Source organism: Thalassophryne amazonica, chromosome 11, assembly GCF_902500255.1.
Source record: "Thalassophryne amazonica chromosome 11, fThaAma1.1, whole genome shotgun sequence".
NCBI lineage: Eukaryota > Metazoa > Chordata > Actinopteri > Batrachoidiformes > Batrachoididae > Thalassophryne > Thalassophryne amazonica.
The window spans coordinates 33012081-33039982 of record NC_047113.1 but is presented as its reverse complement, the minus strand read 5'-3'; the positions used below and the strand labels follow the sequence as shown (position 1 = coordinate 33039982).

At 40.5% G+C, this 27902-nt stretch overlaps 1 protein-coding gene across 5 annotated transcripts in view; it reads right to left on the bottom strand.

The window, feature by feature from the left end:
- The window catches only part of LOC117519877 (amyloid-beta A4 precursor protein-binding family B member 2), a 123867-nt gene that overhangs the window by 46873 nt on the left and 49092 nt on the right, over positions 1-27902 (bottom strand). For 2 of the 5 annotated variants that reach the window (XM_034181147.1, XM_034181148.1), the window contains exon 1: positions 22589-22835. The exons of the other annotated variants lie outside the window; for them this stretch is intronic. The gene's annotated coding sequence lies outside the window, so the exon portion shown is untranslated. Of the gene's footprint in view, positions 1-22588; positions 22836-27902 lie in introns of those variants that run through there. 5 annotated transcript variants of the gene reach the window in all.

Below are 27902 nucleotides of genomic sequence, written 5' to 3'. Positions count from 1 at the left end.
GTTTGCTCTGTCCACACCCTCATCAACTGGGCTGCGGCTGCTGCTTTTGCAGCCTGTGATGGTTTTCATTGCATCCCAGACCTCCTTCAAGTTGTTGTCTTGCAGCTTTCTCTCAACCTTCTTCCTGTAGGACTCCTTGGCCTCTTTAAGGCGAGCCTTTAGATGTGTGCTGGTATACAGATTTTGAAGAAAAAGGGTGAGCTGCAGAGCTGCAGAAAGTACAGAGCAATAAAGTCTATCAGAGACAGCATGAAGTTATGGGAAAGAGCAGTGGAAGCTAGGCTTATAAAAGAGGTGAAAATCTGGGAGCATCAACAAAGTTTAATGTCGAGAAAGAGCACAAAACAGTGATGACGGGGAAATATAGCCAAGACCAGAAAAAATGTGTATTATGTGTTTATGGTGAGACACTGTGGTATTCTATAGGGAAGACTGCAGAGGCAGAGAAGTACTGTATGTGAGGGTGGCGCAGGGCATGTATGAGGACAGTGTGACAGTGGAGAGGTTTGCAGTATGAATAAAGAACGGGTTCACGGTGGATGTGAGTGTACTTCAACAATCAACTCTGTCTTTTTTCAACAGCGATGGACAGGTTGGCAGTTAGGATCAGAAAGAAGTATCCACGGATGATGTTTTCAGATAACATTGTGATCTGTTGTGACAGCTTCCTACAGGTTGAGGTGAGCCTGGACAAGCGGAGGGACCAACTTCAATCAATCAATCAATCAATCAATTTTTTTTATATAGCGCCAAATCACAACAAACAGTTGCCCCAAGGCGCTCCATATTGCAAGGCAAGGCCATACAATAATTATGTAAAACCCCAACGGTCAAAACGACCCCCTGTGAGCAAGCACTTGGCTACAGTGGGAAGGAAAAACTCCCTTTTAACAGGAAGAAACCTCCAGCAGAACCAGGCTCAGGGAGGGGCAGTCTTCTGCTGGGACTGGTTGGGGCTGAGGGAGAGAACCAGGAAAAAGACAACTTCAACAACAGCTGTTCAAAGTAATGAAAGGTTTGGTAGAGGGTGGATATAAAGTCCAGACAGGGTGGAGTCGGGGGAGAAGAGTAACAGGAGCGATTTTGATAGAAAGGTATCTGCTAGAATGAAATATAAACTTTACAAGATAATAGTGAGACCAGCTATGATGTACGGTGAGCTATGAGACAGTGGCACTAACAAAAAAAATGAGGTAACTCTGGAGGTGGCAGATCTGAAGATCCTGCAATTTTCTAAGGGAGTGACTAGGATTGACATAATTAGGAATTAACAGGGGGACAATGCAGACAGGGCGGTTTGGAGACAAGGTGAAAGAGGTGAGTCTGAGATGGTTTGGATGTGCAGAAGAGGGATCCAGGGTATATCATGAGAAAGATGCTGAGGATGGATCCACCAGGTAAGAGAAGGAAAGGAAGTCCAAAGAGGAGGTTTACGGATGTGATGGGGGAGTGCATGTGGGTGGTTGATATAAAAGAGAAAGATGCAGGGGAGAGGATGAGCTTTAGAAAGATAATATGGTGTGTTGACTCCCAACAGGAGCCACCTTAAGAGGAAGGACAAGAAGTTTTAAACTAAATTAAAGCGGCCCTCGCGGAATTTCATACGCCGATCACACTAGCGGGCGAATGTGGGCCAAATGAAAATTCGACCCACATTTGGGAGGTGTCGAGGTGCATTTGCAGCGGAGGCACAGTCGCGCGGCTGAATGTTTTGAACATGAGCAAAACATTCAGGGTGCAGTCGAAGTGGATAAATGTCGAACAGCAGTCAAAGTGCCATCTGACTGCAGTTTGACTGCATTCTAAACAATTGGACAGCGTAAAAATGGCATTTGTGGGATTTTGATCGCATCTTTCGGTATGTCTCCACTACATCGAACAGTTCGGACCGCAATCGCACAGCTTGTACTGCAATCGTATGGCTGGTAAGGGCATCCTTATTGTTCTTAGTGCAATCTGGCGGCTCTTCATGTACTATTACAGTGTTCCACCTACATTATTTGTATTGCGTTTGGAGGCTCATGCACATGACATGTGCATGGATCAGTCGGGGTGGGTTGGAGCGCAGTTTGGATATTCAGACAGCTGTCCTCTGCAATTCTTATTCTCTCCCAGATTTTTTTTTTTTTTTTTTTTTTGACATTCCACCTGATTTGGCTTGGCTCGTGCTCATTCATGCTAAGTGTGATGGAGTCCTTGGTAACAGGGTGCCAAAACAGAAGAAATTACCAGAATGTAAAGAGTTGAGCGGAAGCTGAATACATATCTTTCCAGTTAAGATGATGGAATGTAGAAAGGAAATGGTTTTGTAGATTGAGAATAATTTGAAACCAAATCAAAACTATAAAAACAACCATCAAATATGCTCAGAGTTCAATGTTGGGGGAAACTGTCAATTTCTGAAACCTATGGTAGGTTTATTTCTGGTTAAATGTAAGTTAAATCAGAACAAAAAAAACAGAAGTCAAGAAGTTATGAAATCCAATGGGGCTCCGATGGTGAAGAGGTGGAGAAGAAGAACACAGCTAAAGAGAAGAAGGAGATGAAAGATATGACAGCACCAAAGCAGAAAGAAAAAGCTACAACGAGACTCCCACCACCCGTGTTCTTTTTCTCTCTGTTACACATATTTCCAGAGCTGGATGACTGACTCACTACTACCAATTTGACTTTGACTGTGATGCCTGTGAGGCAGCACGGGAGTAAACTCCGAGAATAAATAAGGTCATGGCTGCAAATGTGTGTGGTGAAATGTTTTTGAGAAAGTCACACTTAATTGTCAATACCTGCAACACGGAAAATAATTATGGCTGACAGTATTGTTATCTATGCACAAACTCCCACTCTTACATCATATCACTTTGCAATATTCACTTTCATTTGTAATATATATACACATACATATATATATATATATATATATATATATATATATACACACACACATAGCAGACCGCAGGGATGCTTTGTTTCAATTAAACAGTCAGATTCCCCTGGTCCACACCAGTTCGTTCGTTCGTTCGTTCGTTCGATCGATCGATCGATCTATCTATCTATCTATCTATCTATCTATCGATCTATCTATCTATCTATCTATCTATCTATCTATCTATCTATCTATCTATCTATCTATCTATCTATCTATCTATCTATCTATCTATCTATCTATCTATCTATCTATCTATCTATCTATCTATCTATCTATCTATCTATCTATCTATCTATCTATCTATCTATCTATCTATCTATCTATCTATCTATCTATCTATCTATCTATCTATCTATCTATCTATCTATCTATCTATCTATCTATCTATCTATCTATCTATCTATCTATCTATCTATCTATCTATGCCTGCCTGCCTGCCTGCCTGTCTGTCTGTCTATATATGCATGTGCATGTGTTGCATTTTTACACTTTACCTTTAATTTTAATCCACTTTCTCTCAGTGTGGCACCTTACATCTTCATTTATTTATTTTCTTTGCATTGCAGTAATAACTTACCCATTCATTAATCGTAAATAAGTAAATAAATAAATAAATAAAATCCCCTGCACAGGCTGTTAAAGAGTCACACATCACTGATGACAAATATGAAAATCATTCTAGTCCCCTGAAGTGTGTTTGGCAGAGAAATTGGCAATTTTACCTCTTTTATTGTAGATTTCACAAAGAAATATGACTCATGAGTGCTGCTGGCAAATAGTGACTGCAGCCTCAAAAAAGCATCAAACCGTCAATTTTTTTCCACCAGATTTTTACTTCCTTCCTTAGTCTCTTTGTAAGATTGCTTGCAGGATTTCTCAAAAGTTTCCAATGGAATTTCATGATATTTTGTGCAGAGGTGGAGAATGTAGGAGAATACTAAATAATGCAGCAGATCAGGAGAAAGTGCAGGACTGAGGATTCAACTGCCCCCCCCCACCGCCACAGGTACATTTAACATCGAAAACATTTTTTTATATAAATTTTTACGTATTGATAAAAAACAGATGTTATGCATTATATTAAAGAACACATGCAAACTGGTGATGATCATCACACCTTTTCATAAAGGGTGATGTGTGCTCTCAAAACAGACAAAGCATTCAGTTGGAAAAATTCATCCACAATTATTTATAATGCAGCACTTTGACTTAAAAAGCTGTGCTGTTAAAATCCAAGTTGTTCCATAAAACTGTATGTTAAGTGAGGATAAATTCTCAGTGCATCTTCAGGTGATAAAATGAGTAGTAAAATGAAAGTGTGGTATAACTGCTCCCGCAAAACAGCTTTAAAGAAGCAGCAGCAACACAAATATAAGTGCCCCCCCCCCCCCCCCCCCCCCCGCCTGCCACCCGCCACCCCCCAAGCTGCTTTGCTGCAAGTTCTTCTTCTGCTTTGTGGCTTCCAGCATTAGTCAGCTGAGACTTGTGTCCTCTCCGAACCATCTGTCAGGCATCACACTCTTCACATCAACTTCAATTATCAATCGGCTTTACAGCGTGCCTGGGTACGCCGCCCTTTGTGCTAATGCCCTGCTACGTGCACAGCCAAATGGTGAGCTGAAATGTTTGAGAAGACGTGTTTGTAACTCTCCCATCAGCAGAATGCTGACTGTGATGCAGGTGTGTGAGAAAATACAATCATGTCAAATCACAGTTTTTATCTGCAACACCAGCTGTCAACATTTTGACTTCAGCTTCGGTCGAACGGGATCCATGACAGGTAAGAGCAGCACGGAGCATTAATAATAACTGTAAAGAGAATAATAAAACGACTGATATATATATATATATATTATATATGTATATATATATATATATATATATATATATATATATATATAAGATATATAGGTATCTTATAAAACTAACCGGCAGTTTTATAAAAAAAAAAACTATATGGATTTGATTGACATGCAATTACACCAATCATGCTTGAACCCTCGTACACATGCGTTAGTTTTTTCACGCATCAGTGATGTCATTTCCCTGTGGGCAGGCCTTGAGTGAGATGTGGTCCTGCCCTCTCAGCTGAATTCCTTTGTTTCACATGCTGCTCCAGATGGCGCGCGTTGCTTTATCAAAATTTTTTCTGGATCTGTGAGGAATATCCGAGTGGATACTATTCGAGAAATTAAGCTGGTTTAAGGTGAAAAGTTTAATGGCTGATGAGAGATTATGGGGTGTTTCTGTCGGTGTAAGGACTTCCCACGGACCAGGACGTCCTGCAGCGCTTCCAGGCGCCGTCGTCGGCCTGTTTTGACCTGAAAACATCCTAATTTAAGGCTTAATTCACCCAGGACGTCGTGAGAGAACAGAGAAGATTCAGAAGAGGCCGGCATGAGGACTTTATGTGGACATTCCACTGTTTAAGGACATTTTTTAATGAAAGACGTGCGCGCAAATTGACTCGGCGAATCTGTGTGCGCCGCGACAGGAAAAACACCTCCGTGTTGAAAACCATTTGTAAAATTCAGGCGGCTTTTGATGGCTTTCAACAAGTGAGTAACTGAGAAATTGTTTAACAGCTTGGGCATGTTCCAACTTGCCCATTAAGGTTTCTAACGGAGGTGTTTTTCCTGTCGCGACCCCCGCGGTCGGGTCCGGCCCGACATGCGACTCTGCCCGCATGTTCTTTCATTACAAAATGTCCGTTAACAATGGAATGTCCGAATAAACTCCTCATGCTGACTTCTTCTGAAAGTTCTCTGTTCTCTGACGACTTACTGGGTTAACAGAGCCTGAAATGTGGAAGTTTTCAACTTGAAACGGCGAGACGCTGCCGCCTCGAAGTGCAGATCGCCATCAGGCGCCGTGGGCCGTCCTTAAAGCGACAGTTACAGACCAAAATCTCTCATCAGCCATTAAAATTTTTACCGAAATCCAGCTGAATTTATCGAATGGTGTCCACTCAGTTGTGCATTACAGTTTTGAAAAAATTTTGATCAAACAAAGCAGCAGTCTCTGAGCCATTCCTAAACAATGAAAAAAAATCGACGAGAGGGTGGGCGACTCCTCACTCAAAGACTGCCCATAGGCGAATGACGTAACCGACAGGCGTGAAAAAACTCTCGCATGCCCACGAGGGTTCAAGCATGTCTGATGTAATCACACGTGATTCAAATCCATATGCTTTTTGAAAAAAATAATAAGGTCGGATACTTTTCTAATAGACCTCGTATATATACAGAGAGAGAGAGAGCTCAATGCCTATCTATATTTAAATAATTTGATCGATCCACAGACAGATGAACCAATACCTTAAAACCTGATGTAGCACACAACTCCGCAAATGCTTCAACTTACAAAATAACATGATTACAAAGCAAGACCATAATAAGATCAAGTCAAGTCTGGGAACATACACAGGTGCCCACGTGTTGCCGTATCCATCACACCACAGAACTGCCCTGTGTCCTGAATGGCAACCAACCATGCAGACAAGCAATCGATCCCCACTAGGCATGTGAATCTCATCACTGACACAGATTCGCTATGGACCTCGATACACTATCAGCAATACGATACATATAGCGATACTGACGATACGATGTGATACGATTCACCTCTGTTCAAGATTCAGTGCGATTTGATATGTATTTGATGGTGATTCAATTCTTCACAATGCGATACGATGCGATTTGGGGCAATATGATTAATTATTGGTATTGATAAGATTTTTTCTATATCGATGCCGTTGTCAAATGTTTAGCCGCATGTTCTCCTTGAATTGCTGGCTGTCTGAGTGGTGTCCAAAAAATGAGGTGGGCTGCATAGATAATTGGCAAAGCTTCTGGGGAAAACCTGGTCTTGTTAGGAGAGACGGCATCCATCCCACTTTGGATGGAGCAGCTCTCATTTCTAGAAATCTGGCCAATTTTCTTAAATCCTCCAAACCGTGACTATCCAGGGTTAGGAGCAGGAAGCAGAGTTGTAGTCTTACACACCTCTCTGCAGCTTCTCTCCCCCTGCTATCCCCTCATTACCCCATCCCCGTAGAGACGGTGCCTGCTCCCAGACCACCAATAACCAGCAACAATCTATTTAAGCATAAAAATTCAAAAAGAAAAAATAATATAGCACCTTCAACTGCACCACAGACTAAAACAGTTAAATGTGGTCTATTAAACATTAGGTCTCTCTCTTCTAAGTCCCTGTTAGTAAATGATATAATAATTGATCAACATATTGATTTATTCTGCCTTACAGAAACCTGGTTACAGCAGGATGAATATGCTAGTTTAAATGAGTCAACACCCCCGAGTCACACTAACTGCCAGAACGCTCGTAGCACGGGCCGAGGCGGAGGATTAGCAGCAATCTTCCATTCCAGCTTATTAATTAATCAAAAACCCAGACAGAGCTTTAATTCATTTGAAAGCTTGACTCTTAGTCTTGTCCATCCAAATTGGAAGTCCCAAAAACCAGTTTTATTTGTTGTTATCTATCATCCTCCTGGTCGTTACTGTGAGTTTCTCTGTGAATTTTCAGAACTTTTGTCTGACTTAGTGCTTAGCTCAGATAAGATAATTATAGTGGGCGATTTTAACATCCACACAGATTCTGAGAATGACAGCCTCAACACTGCATTTAATCTATTATTAGACTCAATTGGCTTTGCTCAAAATGTAAATGAGTCCACCCACCACTTTAATCATATCTTAGATCTTGTTCTGACTTATGGTATGGAAATTGAAGACTTAACAGTATTCCCTGAAAACTCCCTTCTGTCTGATCATTTCTTAATAACATTTACATTTACTCTGATGGACTACCCAGCAGTGGGGAATAAGTTTCATTACACTAGAAGTCTTTCAGAAAGCGCTGTAACTAGGTTTAAGGATATATATCCTTCTTTATGTTCCCTAATGCCATATACCAACACAGTGCAGAGTAGCTACCTAAACTCTGTAAGTGAGATAGAGTATCTCGTCAATAGTTTTACATCCTCATTGAAGACAACTTTGGATGCTGTAGCTCCTCTGAAAAAGAGAGCTTTAAATCAGAAGTGCCTGACTCCGTGGTATAACTCACAAACTCGCAGCTTAAAGCAGATAACCCGTAAATTGGAGAGGAAATGGCGTCTCACTAATTTAGAAGATCTTCACTTAGCCTGGAAAAAGAGTCTGTTGCTCTATAAAAAAGCCCTCCGTAAAGCTAGGACATCTTACTACTCATCACTAATTGAAGAAAATAAGAACAACCCCAGGTTTCTTTTCAGCACTGTAGCCAGGCTGACAAAGAGTCAGAGCTCTATTGAGCCGAGTATTCCTTTAACTTTAACTAGTAATGACTTCATGACTTTCTTTGCTAATAAAATTTTAACTATTAGAGAAAAAATTACTCATAACCATCCCAAAGACGTATCGTTATCTTTGGCTGCTTTCAGTGATGCCGGTATTTGGTTAGACTCTTTCTCTCAGATTGTTCTGAGTTATTTTCATTAGTTACTTCATCCAAACCATTAACATGTCTATTGGACCCCATTCCTACCAGGCTGCTCAAGGAAGCCCTACCATTATTTAATGCTTTGATCTTAAATATGATCAATCTATCTTTATTAGTTGGCTATGTACCACAGGCTTTTAAGGTGGCAGTAATTAAACCATTACTTAAAAAGCCATCACTTGACCCAGCTATCTTAGCTAATTATAGGCCAATCTCCAACCTTCCTTTTCTCTCAAAAATTCTTGAAAGGGTAGTTGTAAAACAGCTAAGTGATCATCTGCAGAGGAATGGTCTATTTGAAGAGTTTCAGTCAGGTTTTAGAATTCATCATAGTACAGAAACAGCATTAGTGAAGGTTACAAATGATCTTCTTATGGCCTCAGACAGTGGACTCATCTCTGTGCTTGTTCTGTTAGACCTCAGTGCTGCTTTTGATACTGTTGACCATAAAATGTTATTACAGAGATTAGAGCATGCCATAGGTATTAAAGGCACTGCGCTGCGGTGGTTTGAATCATATTTATCTAATAGATTACAATTTGTTCATGTAAATGGGGAATCTTCTTCACAGACTAAGGTTAATTATGGAGTTCCACAAGGTTCTGTGCTAGGACCAATTTTATTCACTTTATACATGCTTCCCTTAGGCAGTATTATTAGACGGCATTGCTTAAATTTTCATTGTTACGCAGATGATACCCAGTTTTATCTATCCATGAAGCCAGAGGACACACACCAATTAGCTAAACTGCAGGATTGTCTTACAGACATAAGGACATGGATGACCTCTAATTTCCTTCTTTTAAACTCAGATAAAACTGAAGTTATTGTACTTGGCCCCACAAATCTTACAAACATGGTGTCTAACCAGATCCTTACTCTGGATGGCATTACCCTGACCTCTAGTAATACTGTGAGAAATCTTGGAGTCATTTTTGATCAGGATATGACATTCAAAGCGCATATTAAACAAATATGTAAGACTGCTTTTTTGCATTTACGCAATATCTCTAAAATTAGAAAGGTCTTGTTTCAGAGTGATGCTGAAAAACTAATTCATGCATTTATTTCCTCTAGGCTGGACTATTGTAATTCATTATTATCAGGTTGTCCTAAAAGTTCCCTGAAAAGCCTTCAGTTAATTCAAAATGCTGCAGCTAGAGTACTGACGGGGACTAGAAGGAGAGAGCATATTTCACCCATATTGGCCTCTCTTCATTGGCTTCCTCTTAATTCTAGAATAGAATTTAAAATTCTTCTTCTTACTTATAAGGTTTTGAATAATCAGGTCCCTTCTTATCTTAGGGACCTCATAGTACCATATCACCCCAATAGAGCGCTTCGCTCTCAGACTGCAGGCTTACTTGTAGTTCCTAGGGTTTGTAAGAGTAGAATGGGAGGCAGAGCCTTCAGCTTTCAGGCTCCTCTCCTGTGGAACCAGCTCCCAATTCGGATCAGGGAGACAGACACCCTCTCTACTTTTAAGATTAGGCTTAAAACTTTCGTTTTTGCTAAAGCTTATAGTTAGGGCTGGATCAGGTGACCCTGAACCATCCCTTAGTTATGCTGCTATAGACTTAGACTGCTGGGGGGTTCCCATAATGCACTGAGTGTTTCTTTCTCTTTTTGCTCTGTATGCACCACTCTGCATTTAATCATTAGTGATTGATCTCTGCTCCCCTCCACAGCATGTCTTTTTCCTGGTTCTCTCCCTCAGCCCCAACCAGTCCCAGCAGAAGACTGTCCCTCCCTGAGCCTGGTTCTGCTGGAGGTTTCTTCCTGTTAAAAGGGAGTTTTTCCTTCCCACTGTCGCCACGTGCTTGCTCACAGGGGGTCGTTTTGACCTTTGGGGTTTTTACGTAATTATTATATGGCTTGCCTTACAATATAAAGCGCCTTGGGGCAACTGTTTGTTGTGATTTGGCGCTATATAAATAAAATTGAATTGAATTGAATTATCAATTCCATTATCAATACCTCTTGTGAATTTTCTGTGTACTAAAAATAGGCTTTACAGGTTTTGTATGTCAATAACATTTTATTGATTCTTAAATTAAATAAATAAGAAACATCACTGGATCCTTGATTTCTGGACATAAATAAAATTCAATGAAATGTGTACATGGTCACTGGATCTTTGATGTACATGATGGATCCTAGATCTCTGGACAGAAATAGAAATAAACAAAATGTGTACTTTTTGTCAAAAGCATTTCCTTTCAGATATTATTGACACAAATTTAACTCCATAGACTCTGAGCTGAGCTCTTACAGCCAGCTGCGCTGCACGTCAGGACATAATTCAAAAGAAATGGAGGATGTCTCATTTTCGAGGAAAAAATGGTTTTGGTCGGTTGTAGGTTGTTTGTATTATAGTGTTTGGAAAGAGGTGTTATTTGATTTAAAACAGTGATTTGCTCTGAAGTTAGTGATTCAGACCAAAATCTGCACAGCTCTTTGGAGCTGTGCACTTAGTCCAACAAAACAGAGGATATTATTATTATTATTTCCTTTACCCGAAGGACAACTTACCCTAGGACCAATGACGTCCAGTGGTCACCGCAAGTCACTGGTGAGTGCCCAAGAATCACAACCGTACAGTAAAACAGGAAGGTGTCGGACCGTAAAGACTTGGGCCATTGTCCATACAGGCATCACCAAGTAACTTCATGACTCCCTAAACTCTTCCCAGGGAACTCTCAGTCTCAAAGGACGAAGACCCAGAGACATGAATGTCACTGCTGAGATGAATTAATATCGCTACAAATTCCACACTTTCACCACAAACAGATACTCCTCTGATGACTGAATCCACCAACTCATTTCAAATCTGGATTTTACAGTTGTCTTGATCCAGCACAATTGCAAACCCAGACACTCAGATTCCTCACTCAGCATCTCATATACTACAATCACGGTGTCACTGATTCCAGAAAGATCACAGCATCATCCGTGAAGTCAGTAAACCTGGATAATAAGATGCCAATAGGAAAATCCCCCCATTCCATCCTTTTAAGAATTTCTAAGGAGTGAGGACATATCTGCCCAGTGGACACTCTCATTTACATTTATTTGAATTTTGCCGAGCTACCATTGAACTCTGAAAACTTCTGTAAGTTTGCATTAGTCCAACCTTAATAAGCTTTGAGATAAAGTGCTGCAATGAAACAGGAAAGTATATATAAATATAAATACATAAAATAATGGAACCCTGTGTGCTGATTATTGTCTTTTGCAGAAAATGCTGAATGCTGCTCATGACTGGGGTGCTGTTACTTTTAATTTTACTTAGCAGAATGTAGAAAATGATGGTATTAAAAACAAGCAAGCAAAAAAACAAGCAAAGCAGCAAACATCAGTTATGAAGGCAGGAAGGAGAACTGTAAAGTACTGGTTTATCACAGAGTGCTCATTAAATGTTCTAATTTCACAGTCAACAGCAAAATACAAGGTTTTATATCAATTTTCAGTTCACAGAGAATGAACAGAACTGTATAAAGCTGATAGCAGACCTTAGAATGCTGTGATTTACAAATAGCTACTTCAGTAATCAATTATAGTAAATGTTTGTGTGTGCGCTACCATGCAACACTGGCAACACTTTTTATCCTCATGATATTCAGCGGAAATGGTCAATGCTCAGTGCAGAGTGGTGGTTTCACCATAAACACTTGAGCATCGAGATATGACAAATAATCTATAGAGGCGCGTGTGTGGACTACGGAGACTCTGCCCCTCCCCATACCACTATCAAACAATGGGTCATAGAATTCAGAAAAACAGAGTCTGAAAGATGGCCAACATCCTGGCGTAGATGCAAAAGTATCTTCTGAGGACACCATGCACTGTAAAACCATGCACTCGTCTAACTCGGGCGAATAGCTGTCATTTTGGGCGAATGGCATGGACGTCGGGCCTCTGAAAATGCATACCGCCCTCCAAAAGCATGTTATTGTATTATTATTATATGCCTACAATGCTATGTGCGCTCTGATTGGCTGATTGATGGTCTGATATTTTCCTATATCAGACCATTACCATGACAATTGGCCCGGATTGCGTATCACATTCCTTACAAACCAGAAAGCTAAAAACACAATTAGAAAAAGCAAGTTGGACATGAATCTACTCCATGAATATCTAAACAGCATCGGAAAAAACACACAGATTGAAAGCTTACCAGCTAACGACCGGACCATGTTAGCAAGTTTTTCATGGAGGTGACGCGAACAGGTCAGACTATGAGCCCAAAACTGTCATCAGCTTTCATATTCGGGCGATACCATGAGTTAGTGTGTTTATATATAAAAAAGCCATAGAATAAATGAATTATTAACCTTGCTTGCTTGGTCTGTACAGGAATATAAGACCTCTGTGTTTTTCGCACAGACCTCACTAAACGCTCAGCCCCTACTGTCAACACCTCAGTCTGATATTTTCCCGTACAAACCTTGCGCTCAGTTAATAATCCTTTATGATTTGTTATAACAAACTTGAGAACAGACTTGTCAGAAGTAGCAACTGAAAATATCCTCTATCAATATTTAGACATGTTCAAGGCATTGATGGCAGATACAACAAGTAGTTGCAAATGAAGTAGACTATAGTGGCAACCTGTCATATCATTTGAAGAGGTTTAGTCACCGTCCATTTGAGATAAGCAATTTGTTGGGAAAACTGGCTTTATTACCACAATCCACAGAACAAACAAAACAACCTGTAAAGTGGCAGCATTTACATCCATGAAGGTGAAGCTGTCAAGCTGCATCAAGAAGATACTCAAAAAGTAACGACCGGTTATAACATGATGCAACAGTGATTGGTTAAAGTGGTGAAATCCTTTGGCGCTCACGTGACTAATGATATAGAATCTGTAAATGGGTCAGATTATTATCCATTCATGAAATAGGAGAAATTACATCCATTACTTGTACGATACCTACAGTATCTACTAAATTAAGATGATGTTAGTGGAGCTGGGGGGTGAGGGTGGGGTGGGGGGTAGCAATAAGGTGACAAAACCTCATAAATCAAATTGCCCAATATAAATTGTTAGTATATACTAAATCAAATCAAATCAATTTTATTTAGATAGCGCCAAATCACAACAAACAGTTGCCCCAAGGCGCTTTATATTGTAAGGCAAGGCCATACAATAATTACGTAAAAACCCCAATGGTCAAAACGACCCCCTGTGAGCAAGCACTTGGTGACAGTGGGAAGGAAAAACTCCCTTTTAACAGGAAGAAACCTCCAGCAGAACCAGGCTCAGGGAGGGGCAGTCTTGTGCTGGGACTGGTTGGGGCTGAGGGAGAGAACCAGGAAAAAGACATGCTGTGGAGGGGAGCAGAGATCAATCACTAATGATTAAATGCAGAGTGGTGCATACAGAGCAAAAGGAGTCTAAGTCTATAGCAGCATAACTAAGGGATGGTTCAGGGTCACCTGATCCAGATATGCTCTCTCCTTCTAGTCCCCGTTAGTACTCTAGCTGCAGCATTTTGAATTAACTGAAGGCTTTTCAGGGAACTTTTAGGACAACCTGATAATAATGAATTACAATAGTCCAGCCTAGAGGAAATAAATGCATGAATTAGTTTTTCAGCATCACTCTGAGACAAGACCTTTCTAATTTTAGAGATATTGCGTAAATGCAAAAAAGCAGTCCTACATATTTGTTTAATATACGCATTGAATGACATATCCTGATCAAAAATGACTCCAAGATATCTCACAGTATTACTAGAGGTCAGGGTAATGCCATCCAGAGTAAGGATCTGGTTAGACACCATGTTTCTAAGATTTGTGGGGCCAAGTACAATAACTTCAGTTTTATCTGAGTTTAAAAGCAGGAAATTAGAGGTCATCCATGTCTTTATGTCTGTAAGACAATCCTGCAGTTTAGCTAATTGGTGTGTGTCCTCTGGCTTCATGGATAGATAAAGCTGGGTATCATCTGCGTAACAATGAAAATTTAAGCAATGCCATCTAATAATACTGCCTAAGGGAAGCATGTATAAAGTGAATAAAATTGGTCCTAGCACAGAACCTTGTGGAACTTCATAATTAACCTTAGTCTGTGAAGAAGATTCCCCATTTACATGAACAAATTGTAATCTATTAGATAAATATGATTCAAACCACCGCAGCGCAGTGCCTTTAATACCTATGGCATGCTCTAATCTCTGTAATAAAAGTTTATGGTCAACAGTATCAAAAGCAGCACTGAGGTCTAACAGAACAAGCACAGAGATGAGTCCACTGTCTGAGGCCATAAGAAGATCATTTGTAACCTTCACTAATGCTGTTTCTGTACTATGATGAATTCTAAAACCTGACTGAAACTCTTCAAATAGACTATTCCTCTGCAGATGATCAGTTAGCTGTTTTACAACTACCCTTTCAAGGATTTTTGAGAGAAAAGGAAGGTTGGAGATTGGCCTATAATTAGCTAAAATAGCTGGGTCAAGTGATGGCTTTTTAAGTAATGGTTTAATTACTGCCACCTTAAAAGCCTGTGGTACATAGCCAACTAATAAAGACAGATTGATCATATTTAAGATCGAAGCATTAAATAATGGTAGGGCTTCCTTGAGCAGCCTGGTAGGAATGGGGTCTAATAGACATGTTGATGGTTTGGAGGAAGTAACTAATGAAAATAACTCAGACAGAACAATCGGAGAGAAAGAGTCTAACCAAATACCGGCATCACTGAAAGCAGCCAAAGATAACGATACGTCTTTGGGATGGTTATAAGTAATTTTTTCTCTAATAGTTAAAATTTTATTAGCAAAGAAAGTCATGAAGTCATTACTAGTTAAAGTTAAAGGAATACTCGGCTCAATAGAGCTCTGACTCTTTGTCAGCCTGGCTACAGTGCTGAAAAGAAACCTGGGGTTGTTCTTATTTTCTTCAATTAGTGATGAGTAGTAAGATGTCCTAGCTTTACGGAGGGCTTTTTTATAGAGCAACAGACTCTTTTTCCAGGCTAAGTGAAGATCTTCTAAATTAGTGAGACGCCATTTCCTCTCCAACTTACGGGTTATCTGCTTTAAGCTGCGAGTTTGTGAGTTATACCACGGAGTCAGGCACTTCTGATTTAAAGCTCTCTTTTTCAGAGGAGCTACAGCATCCAAATTTGTCTTCAATGAGGATGTAAAACTATTGACGAGATACTCTATCTCACTTACAAAGTTGAGAAATCACAAAAAACAGTTGCTCCAAGGCGCTTAACCTAATTCTTAACCGCTTAACCGTAATATACTAGCCAGCAGTAGGCATTATGCAAGTGGTACGTAATGAAATTACTTTACAATCTGTGCACTTACAAGCTTGCATTTTGGTTCAGAGTGCAGGTAAAACCAGTAACAGACTACATGTGTCCATTCACACACACATGTAGTACCGCCAGTATGGTTGGGCCGCTGCAGCAGAGGTGTGCGGCATCACAATGTGCTGTTTCTGCTCACAAGGTCGAGTCTCTGGCAATCACACACTGTGCATTCAAGGTTTAAATGCAGCAATCTCTGATCAAGACAAAATACACCACAGCTGTTGAGTCCTGATGACCTGCACGTGAAAACAAGCCTCAGGTGTTCAGGGTGAGGTCCTAATGCTCAGCCACTCAGTCCTGAATGCATACCACCTGGTGGGAGAAACAGAAAACAAAAACCAAGCCAGCCAAACACCCCAGCCCACAACAGTTTCTCCACAGCCTCCCATGCATGTGTCTCCACTCCACAAAACTACACAAAGGTAGTGCCAAGAACTGTGACAAAGCACAATGATTTGAATCTACTAGTACCGTAGCTCAGTGAATAGCTTCAAAACAGACAAGCTAATGTTGCATGATCCACCTGAGAGATAAGCCTCTAGTCCTTCCCAGTAAAACCGTCCGGTCCTGTTCCGTTGTAGCAGGGTACACATCATGGTTACCTAATACATCTTGTTTCTGACCTGGTTGCAATCTTTTTTTTTTTTTTCCAAATCAGACCAATCACCTTTCTGGATGGAAATGATGATGTTACTGAGCAAAGCAGGGACAGAATATGGTTTTAGGGTCACACTTCTTCACTCTTCATTGCATAAACATGCATAATTGTAGAAAAAGGATGCATGAATCAAACTTGTATCTGGGGAAAACACATCACACATATTCAACCCACACAGGCACTGGAGTGCTTGCTGGCTGTATGACATCTAAGCAGGGTAAAGCCCTCTGCGACCCGGTGAATTAGTCATAGCCCAAAGCCATTAGGCTTAATGCAGGTTGTCTGTGCTTAATTATCTCGCTCCAACATAAACTTGTTTGCAGCACCAAGATGAACAGCAAAATGAGCACCCGGGGCCAGAGGGTGTAGCAAACACATAGGAGGGTCTCTCTGCATCACCACTGCCACCTAACACAAAAATCAAACCCCTCTGTGTGTCACATTCATACACACACAAACACAACGTGCACAATCACCAACATTGCCTGTGGCAGCAAAGAACTAGGATAAAATCGAGATGCATTTGAAATAAAATTGTCTTCTCCAGTGTATTAAACAGCATGCACACTGCTGCGTGTGTGATGGGAGCAGACAGTTGAAGCTGTTTACAGCAGCAGCAGATTCAACGTCTGCTGCATTTCTGACAAAACACACAAATTTGCAAAGGTGGTGGTGAAAATCGTGTTTCATAAAGAGGCAAAAAACACACATGACCCCAGTTCAGTTTTGTGACCCAATTCTGAGCGTAGCACATGAGAGAATCTGAGCGGGCGGGGCGGCGAGAGGAGGATGCGCTGCTCAGTGTCAACACTCCGAGTGCTCCTTAACAGATATGAGTGAATGAGATAATGCAGGGTTTGAAGGTTGAAGTGGACATTAAGAGATTTTCTGTAGGGATGAGATGGAGAAAGATGATGATCTGCTGTCTTCTGTGCTCCTGATCATTTCTATGTCACACCGCTCCTGATTAGTGTGGTAGTGTGTGTGAGCGTTTGTACACAAGCGGTAATATTCCACTGAGTGAAATGGCAAGATGCCACTTCAATGAAACACTCTCATTTGTACGCCGCTGTATCTTATTACAAGCATACGACTGTGTAGTGAGCGATGGGGGATGGAGAGCGGGAGAGCTCGGGGATTTGGCGTCTCCAGTTATTCCGAGCTCCGCACGGTGCGAATCATACTGTATGTATGTATGTAACCTCATTAGCTGCATGTGCCATAAATCATACGTTTCAACCACGTAGAATACAGTTATGAGACGCTTCTGTTTCCATTCTTCTTACGCTGGATATACTGTTTCATTAAAAAGGCCAAACACATTTTCACAATATGCACACAAAAAAAGAGCACGCTGGCCTCATGGAAAGGGCACTTGTAGAAGAAATGTGGTATTTTTTTTATCATTTATGAAGACAGATTTTGAAAAATGTGTAATTGGAAATATCTGCCCTCATCTCCCAAGAGAGTTCTGCAATTGGGTCTTCTGCAGTAGTGCTCAAATTAAGGTCACGAGACCGATTGAAAACATTTTTGAATGATTCTTCACTACACAGAGCAAACTCTCAAACGCAACATTGATGTGATATTTATGGACATGAAATATTTACATATTTAGTGGAAGGTTGTGCAACTCATTGCAAACCCAAATGTCAGCTGTCGTGTTTTTCTGCATCACCAAAATCAATCTGTTTCACCAACCAGCTGCTTGCAGACTGATTCTGTTATTCTGACGTACTCTAGTTTGTGCAACATTCACAGTAGCAGGAAAGAAATGATGGCAAACTGAAAAACGTCTTTGTCCCTCAGGTCATCAGACCTTACAACTCCTCACTCAGAGGGAGGAGTAACAGGAAGACAGAGGTCAGGAATGAGAGGAACAGTAGTAGCCAGTAAACCAGTCTGGTATTTATACTGTGTATTTATATTACAAACAAATCTTTTTTACATTCACTTTTGATCCTCTGTGTGCTTCTTTTCCTCTGTGCTGCTACACAATGCTGCTGGTACGTAATCTAATGTCATCACAGCAGGAGGCAGATACAATGGTATTGTTAAGGTGTAGTTACATGTTGACTGGTCTCACCTGGTTGGTTATTCACACTGATGGCACATTCACATTAACGCAACAGCAATGAACTTGTAGCCAGATGATGCAAAGTGGTATTTAATGTGGATTTTCTCTGGGTATTTCTTCATCACATTTTACATTTATTGCCAAATGAGCAATACACAAATACAAGTGAACCACTAAATTTAACATATTGTGAAATCTACTGGAAGGAGGATTTTTTTGTAGATACAAAAAGAAATCTAAGAGTTCTTGAAAACATTTTGAGGAAATTCCTAACCAAAATCAATATGCAGTGTGTCTTACCCAAACTACTGGCAGATTTATTTTTTTTTTTACTGTTGTGTTGGACATTTTGCTCACTATTATACAGCAGTATTTGTTGACTTGACTATACAGTCCCAAGCCACTAGAAGACAGTGTTGATAGCTGCTGCCATACTGTGACTAATGCTTCATTCAAGATGACAGGAAACTGGGAAAATCCAAGTTGGAAACTTCCAAGTTCAGAAAAAGTACATTTTCACTTCTTCAACTTGGAAAACAATATAGCTGCCCATAGTCTCACATTTGTGTTTTGGTGCTGTCTTTATGAGGAACACACAGATACATTATTACAAGTAGTTGTGGGTGAGCAAAATGGAAAATGTCAGATGAGTGTATTTTATTTGGAGTATGGACCCAGTCCCAATATTAATTATTGCAGGCATTTTTGCAAAAACTGTAATGCTGGTAACTTCATTAATATACTGTATATAGAATGCAAACATATCACATATTAAATAAAAAAATTGTGCTATTACACTCAAAAAACTGATGCATTGGATGAACTCAATTAAATTATGTGCAGGATTTCTATCTAATAAATATATGTAGCCCCATCTCAAATAAAGCGCATCCATGCAAGATAATTTAATTTAATTTAGTTGGGAGTACATATATTTATTATGTGGAAATCCTGCACATAATTGATTTGAATTCATCCAATGAATCATTTGTTTATGTGACAGACTCAAAAAACTGACTCATTGGATTAGATTAGTCTCAACTCAATCAAATTACATTATCTTATAAGGATGTGTTTTATTTGAGCTGGGGCTACATATATTTATTAGATGGAAATCCTGCACATAATTGAATTGAGTTCATCCAAAGAGCAATTTTTTGAGTGTACTGTCTCAACAGTCATGATCAAGAACGCCATCACTGTAGTTTGTATAATGTCAAGTTGGATAAGTCAAACAAGTGGATTTCTGTAGGATCTATGCGAAAATAAATAAATAAATCCAATCCTAAAATGCCTTCAGATCAATCTGTCTGAGTTACAGCTTGTAATTTCTGACTTTATGACAAGTCATGAACAGGGCATTGAAACTCGAGGACCACGGTGATTAAATGTAGTTAATGTGTTGCAGAATTGTGAAATACACATACAACTTCTATCTCAGGTGAAAAACTTTAAAATTAAAAATAAGAGGTGACATCATTATCTGAGCTGAACTGAAATGTCTTGACTTATTGTGATTCTCCAAATAAGGAACAAACATGTCGGTGAAGAAGTAAGAAACTGACCAATATGCACAAAAATATGGCAACTGATTGCTTTTCTAGATATAAAAATTTGAGGATCACAGTAAGTGTAGAGTGTGCAGCTCAGTAGGGTAAGGTGCTGGGCTCCCAATATGTAGATGCAGACTCTCATCTCCATGCTACAGATAAGCACCAACAGGCCTCAGGCCCGATATAGGACTTAAAAGTTTTGACATCACAGTCCAAATTTTAATGGGCTTGGAAGAGATCTGTGGCATTGTATCAGTTGACCTTACAAATGATTTTCATGTCAATCGGATCAATATTTTTTAAGTTGTATGTGCAAACACAAACATACAGAACTGATTACATTAACCTTTCCCCCTAGGGCAAAGGAGAAATCTATGTACAAATCCAGGCAGACACTAGAAGAATACATTACAACTGGACAATGCAGGGTTGTTTTTAAAACCTAAAATTCAAAAGAATTGATTTGAAAGGAAGCTTCCAGTCAGCAGCTTGAGCTGATCTGATCTGAATTCCAGCAGCTGGTGTTAACATCTAATCAGACATTTCAAAATTGCAGAATATTAAGTTATAAACCCTGAAATCTCTCTCAAAATTAATTACTGCAGCAGTGATAATGGCAGTTTAATTCTCCACTTTAATAAATTAGTGATGCAGACACCTGAACATGTGCATACACAAGTATTTCCACCCCCCACCCCTCTAAAAAACACTGTGTCCATCTCCTCCATAATAGTTTGAAAGCCCCCCCCACTGGATGCAGACATGTCATGGTGTGTGAACATCAGCACGTCCCCACAACCACCTCGGATCAGAGATTCATTGGCTGGTGGTGCAAGGGAGGAGAGCCATAGGAGGAACAGGGGGAGTAATCTGTCAGGAAGACAGGGATTACAGCAGGTGTGCCTAACAATGCTAATGTGTGTGTGTGTGTGTGTGTGTGTGTGTGTGTGTGTGTGTGTGTGTGTGTGTGTGTGTGTGTGTGTGTGTGTGTGTGTGAGAGAGAGAGAGAGAGAGAGAGAGAGAGGGAGAGAGAGAGAGAGAGAGAGAGAGTTTGGATGAAGCATGGCAAGAAAGAGCAATGTTTGTGTTCCTGTGTGTTGGTGAGTGGCGGGGGGGGGCACATCTTCTTTCATAATGACCCTTCATAGAATGAGGAATTCTGGGAGGTTGGGTGCAGATGACCACATCTTGCCATGAGGTGAGTGAGCGTGCGTGGACAGGTGATAGATTGTGGTCAGACTGAGAGAGGCGATGCAGGAAAGTGATGACTTGCAGTGAAATAAAAAGGTTGCTCAGGCTCAAATCAGAGCCACGGCAGGAAGGAAAAACCATCAATCACCCCGACACCTATCGAGTGGGTCGAGGTGTTCTGGTGTTATCCCCGTGGACTGGCACGGGGGACGTGCATGTTAATTAAGGTCAAAGAGGCTGTGACATCAACAAATGAGCAGTTACCCATCAATCATCACAATCACACTAGAAGAGAAACCACCACGATGCTCCAACTGCCACGTACAGTCCAGTCTGGTTTCACTGACATAAACAGACCTGATGGCTACAGTATGTTCTCCATTAAAATATTAATGGCACCAGAGGCTTGCGTGTTCTCTCCTCCTCGCCTGCACGCCATAGCTGTCCACAGAAGGTCACCAAGGAGGGCTGGTGGGAATACGCAAGCACAGCCGAGCTGCTGCCCACTAATGAATATGAATGACATGCGCAGCATGTGGGTGTATGCAGCTTGCACATCTGTTGATGAGCCACAAAGGTAAAAAATAGTTCACCTCTTTGACTGGCAGTGGGGCACAGACCTCCAGATTGTAATAGTCATCATATGACAAAGGTTAAAAAAAAAGAAAAACAAAAAAGAAGAAGAAGAAGTAGTAGCTGCTCTCCTGATGTTGTAAAACATATCACTTTTTTACGCTTCCCTTAGTGCTTCTCTATTCATCGCTCATTGTCTTCTCTGCTCTACGTGTTGTAATAGAGTGAGAGGGAAACTCCTCTTTTGGATGCAGTGAAGGAGTGAATTCATCACGTGAAGCTTTTTGCACGCATGCACAAAGCAGCATAAGATTAATATGTTACAAACTGCAGCATTTTGTCTGTAAACAATAAACGCACCTAAATGATCTGCAGGCAGCTGCGAACAATTATGATGCACGCTTCCAAAGTCCCCGCTTTGTTTCATCCACACTCTTTTATCCAAACCATCTGTTTTTTAATCAATTTTTCACTGTCTTTCTGACTGCTTGATTCCAAACATGCTGCTGACAGACTCCATCCATCATCCACCCATCCATCCATCCGATGTCAAGCCAGAGAGAAAGTGAGAGAGACGGAAGAGTTCACAGCTCGGAGTCAAACACTCTCAGCGGGAGTCTCAGAAGTAAATGAGTGGAGAAATGAATGGAAAATGTCCACAAACAGAAACTAGAGAGTCGGAGCGTTTGGTGAAAAGTGGAGCAGCAACGGATGACTGGATGAGAGATGGATGGGTTGATGGATAGAGATAAAGGATAGGGATACTCACACCAGCAGGCATCCTCACTCATTTAAAGATAACTGCTTCCCTGCTTCATTAGCTCCTCCGCCGCGGTGACATTGCCACAGCCCCTTTGCTGCGGTACCTGGGGGTAAACCGTTTTCCTCTTTGCCTACTCTCCCCCCCACTCAACCCTCTTGGGGTCCCCTTCCCCTCTGCCTTCTCCTCTTCCCTTCTCTCTCTGTCGTCCTCTACAATCTGCCGCTTCCCATCGCCCCGTCCACAGAGGTTGTGCTGTGTTTGTCAGTGCAGGCAGGGAAGCCTCTTCCTCCACCCCGCGCTGTTTGTACCACTCTCTCTTTTTCTGCACACTATCCTCTTCTCTTCCTCAGCAGCATGAACATTCTTTTCTTATTGTAGCTGGGGAAAAAAACCTGAGGAGGCTTACACCCTGCAAAAGTGTAGCGGTAGAACGAACAAAAACGACACTAGAAGAGGAGGCAAAGTCGTGTGGCCAGTGGCACGAGAGGGAAGCAGAAAGTACGCTGGAGACAAAGAAGAGAAATAGAATGGGAATGTTAAAGACGGATAAATGGAGCTGGACACGTCCCCTCACTCACTATCGCAGGCAACAGAGTGCTCCAGATATAGACCTATGACTTCACCAGTTCAAGCCCAGTACACACACACACACACACACACACACACACACACACACACACACACACACACACACACACACACACACACACACACACACACACACACACACACACACACACACACACACACACACACACACACACACAAAGTCAGACTAGCGGAGTGCTCCATATATAGCTTTATGACTTCATCAAGGACCCAACCCCTATATTACCCTCTTATCCCACCCCAGTTGAGAGATATGGGGATTCTTTCATACTGAATCAGAGAGAGAGAGAGAGAGCCAGAGAGACTGTGTATAGTCCAACACTCCCCCAAATATGCACACACTTGGGGTGTAAACATGAAAGTGGCGCATCATAGCCAAACAATTGTTAATTTGTGATAAAAGCATGGAATTTGGAACACATATTCTAAATTAACTATTTTTTATTTTCAGATATGGAGCCATCCTGGAGCTGACATCTAATGAGCTACAGGGGTCAATAAAAAATTACTCAGGGGTCAAAATTTAAAAATGCTCCAGTCATGTTGAAAGCTATACCACATTATTTGTCTGATCATAATGATTCCAAAAAGGTATAGTTTGGACTATCTATGACTGAATGTTATGGAGTTATGAGGTAAAAATGGGGGAAAAAATGAGGTAAAAATGGCAAAAATGGTGACAAAGATCAGTTTCACTTTGTACAGGGGTCAAAAGTTAAAGTTGCTCCAATTTTGGTAAAAAGTGATGGAAATTATTGATTGAAATAAAAGGATTAAATAAATGGAATAGTTTTGACTGTGTTAAATGCTTGGTCTCCAAAGTAAAGGTCAAACAAGGTCGACATCCACTGGATTCTATGACGTATGACATATGTTACCCTGTAACATGACAACTAAGCACGACAGATGGTGCAAACTATCAACCAATAATTTGCGTCATTTTATTACCAAAATTGGAGCAACTTTAACTTTTGACCCATGTACAAACTCACCATTTTTGCTGTTTTCGCCATGTAACTCCATGGAATTCAGTCATAGACACTCCAAAGTATACCTTTTTGGAAGCATTATGATCAGACAAATAATGTGGTATAGTTTTCAACATGATTGGAGCATTTTTAAATTTTAACCCCTGTGTAATTCTTTATTGACCCCTGTAGCTCATTAGAGGTCAGGTCCAGGATGCCTCCATATCTGAAAATAAACATTAATTAATTTAGAATATGTGTGCCAAATTCCATGCTTTTATCACAAAATGAGCAATTTTTATGGACACTTTAGCTAAGCTGCACTTCTATGAGCACATTTGGCTTTAAAGTTTGTAAAAAAATATTAAAATTACAACATTTAAAAATATTTTATTGTGATTAATTGCATGATTGTCCATAGTTATCTCACAATTAATAATACATTTTCCAAAAAAACCTTCAACACAGGCTGCTTCTTAATGTTTGTAATCATTATTTTATAAAAGTTAAGTCAACAGATTATTTTTTTTTTATGTCTCATCAACTCCATTTAGTGCACAATAGTAATCGTAAAGCTAGGGCACACAGAGTAATAGTGATTTAATGATGTTTTGATTGTTAAAAATATATTAATTCTCAATAATATTGTTATTATTGATGTTGTTCTATGTAAAAGATGTATTTAAAATGTCTTCAACTGTACTTTTCTTCTAACGTGGGGGGGGGGGGGGGGGCAGGACTCTCTCAACTCCTCTCTCTGGCTCCACATTGTCTGAGTAAACAGGAGAGAAGTAGTCAATACTTGACCACCACCCCTGCACGGTCAGGAGAAACTTGTTTATGACGATCGGCCAGGTAGAAGGTAATATCACGTGCGCCGTCAATCAGAAACAGATCTAGTGTGTATTTGAAGTGATATATCTGTTTTTTATCCATTCACTGTGGGGCGCTGAGCCTCTTACAGCACCATGCTTATGAAACAGAGCGAGACTGACATGCAATGTTGAAAGAGTTGACACCGTGCATAAAGGGAAGCAGACACTTATTTGGTGACTCTGGTTTAATGAATCCAAAAGAAACCAATCAAAAAATGTCTTGATCAGGCATTTCTACTAAAGGAGGTTTATTTCTGCTTGCCATCCACACACTGCTGCATGGATTCTTGATGTCCCACACTACGGTGTGGACTGAGGGTCACAGAAGTTGCATGCATTATTTATGCATCAAAAAAAAAAAATAGTGGTGTTAAAAGGAATTTGTGTTAACTTTGACAGCCATATATATGTATATAAAACATTGTGATGTAATGTGCATTCTATCTCACTGCTCGGTATCTATCAGGGATCACCACCACCCCTGCATGTTTTCCATGTGTGTCTGCTGCAACCACAGCTGATTAGTCAAGCGTGGTGTTTTTAAGCTCTTGATTGGCTGAGCACACCCGACAATTAATTAGCAGAGAATCTGAGTAGGGAGATCTGGAAAACATGCAGATCAGGTCACTGTTCCTGAAGAAAACAGGATGCACAACAACGTGGTTGGTTTTGTAAGCATGAGATGAGCGCTGAGAAAAGGAAAAATAATGATGAAGAATAAGTGACTGTTAGGATCAGTGGATAAATTTGTCAACAATTGCAGAAATGTGACGCCTCAGCAGGTGTCCCAATGCCAGTGGATGTGAAAATGCAAATTTTTTGATGTGGCACTGTGTTAAAGAGCAATGAAAACTCTTCCAAGTCTCCAGTGCAAATAATTCACTTAGTGCTTTATAAATTATTTTCTATTTTTGTGGATTTTCACAGATTGTGCAGTTATTTAAGTAAACCTCACTGATGTGCATCTGCACTGCACACCAACTTGTAGATAACTCTGCTGCAGGAAGCAGACTATTCAATGTGGCAAATCCACCTTAGGTTTGGATGTTTGGTCAATTAGTTTGGTTTGATTTAAACATGCAGAAATTAATCAAACCAAGGACTAAAAATCTGTATGTGTGAAAACACTTGAATGCCTGTTCCCTTTTGAAGTCAATGCGTGTGCTTATGGTTTATAATTAGTGTGATGTTTTCCTGGTGCTTCATGTCCACAGAGTTTACATGTGTGCAGCTGTGAGTGATTCATGAGCATGCATGTGTATGAGCAAGGCCTTCCCTGGTGTTCATCATAAAAATATTCTAAACTAAACCACCGCACTAGTAGAGCATAGACATATTTATATGCATTTAATAAATATTAAATATCCACTGTCACATGGACAAAGTGATGTGGGCTTGGCCATGAACTCAGCAACAAAGCGTCACGATTGCTCTTAGATAACCGTCCAACCAGATTCACTCATGATTTTATTTATAAACAGAACTAATTCTGGGCAGTTTATCGTCATTAACGACAACTATGCAATTTTTACAAAGTGACAATATCGCACATATCTTTTAAAGTAACACACTAATTCTGAAGGTAGGTGCGTTAATATACACACGTGGCAAAAGGCATTATGGGAAATTATATTTTCTGAGTCTCTGTCTCATCACTCCCCCTCAGAATATCTCAAAACTCCATGAATTGAGTAGCAATGCATGCGTGTGGGGCAGCACGGTGGCTTAGTGGTTAGTACTGTTGCCTCACAGCGAGAAGGTCATGGGTTCAATTCCCGTGGCCTTTCTGTGTGGAGTTTGCATGTTCTCCCCGTGTTTGTGTGGGTTTCCTCCGGGTGCTCTGGTTTCCTCCCATATCCAAAGACATGCGGGTTAGGTGGATTGGGATCTTTAAATTGTCAGTAGGTGTGTGTGTGTGTGGGTGTGTCTGTGTTTGTTTGTGGCCTTGCGACAGACTGGCGTCCTGTCCTGGGTGTACCCAGCCTCGCGCTCTATGGCTGCTGGGATAGGCTCCAGCCCCCCGCGACCCTTAAATGGACTAAGCGGTAGAAGATGAATGAATGAATGAATGCATGCGTGTGATCCACAAATGCTGAATCACAATCAGAATCTTCAGTTTTGCAAATGCCTTTTTTTTACAAATGAAAAAATATATACAGTATTTACAAATACATTTACATTTATTTATTACATTTATTTGTAAAAACCAACACGCAAGTTACAAATCAGAAATTTGTGTTTATAGATTGCAAAACACATGTGCAAATCAAGGAGTATTTGAAGATCACCCCCTGTGCATTTGCAGGTATGACAGTATTGCTTTGCATAAATTGCGAGTTTTTTGTTTGTGGAGTTTTTTTTGTAACCAGTTTTCCTTTGCCTGCAAAGGATAGAGCGGTTTCTTCTAGAACCAGCGTTTCTCTGTTTACAGAGGATAGAGCAGTGCATCTACTATAAAACATTTAACAGGTAGGTACTTAATTGATTTTAGATTTCATAGATGTTTGTAACTATTCAGCTTTGTTTACCATGTCTGCAAAAATATGTTAGCGGTTTAAAAATTATCGGACCAAAACTTATTGGAAGATAATTAGTCCAATGGCGGTTTTCAAAGTTATCTGAAAAGCTAATCCGACAATGAAAACATTATCTTTGGTAATCAGCCATTAGCAGAACTGTGCCCACCACTGCTTATCCTCTGCCACCCCCTTGTGACTGTTCCCAGTGTTGTTTTGAGTCCCTGTGGGTTTTTGTTTCTATATCTGTCTGGGTCCTTTAGCTCCCCCTTGTGACTGTTCCTGGGGTTGAAGTTGTCGAGAGTCCCTTTTGGGTTTTCATTTCTGTGCTGTCTTTGTCATTGTCTGTCTT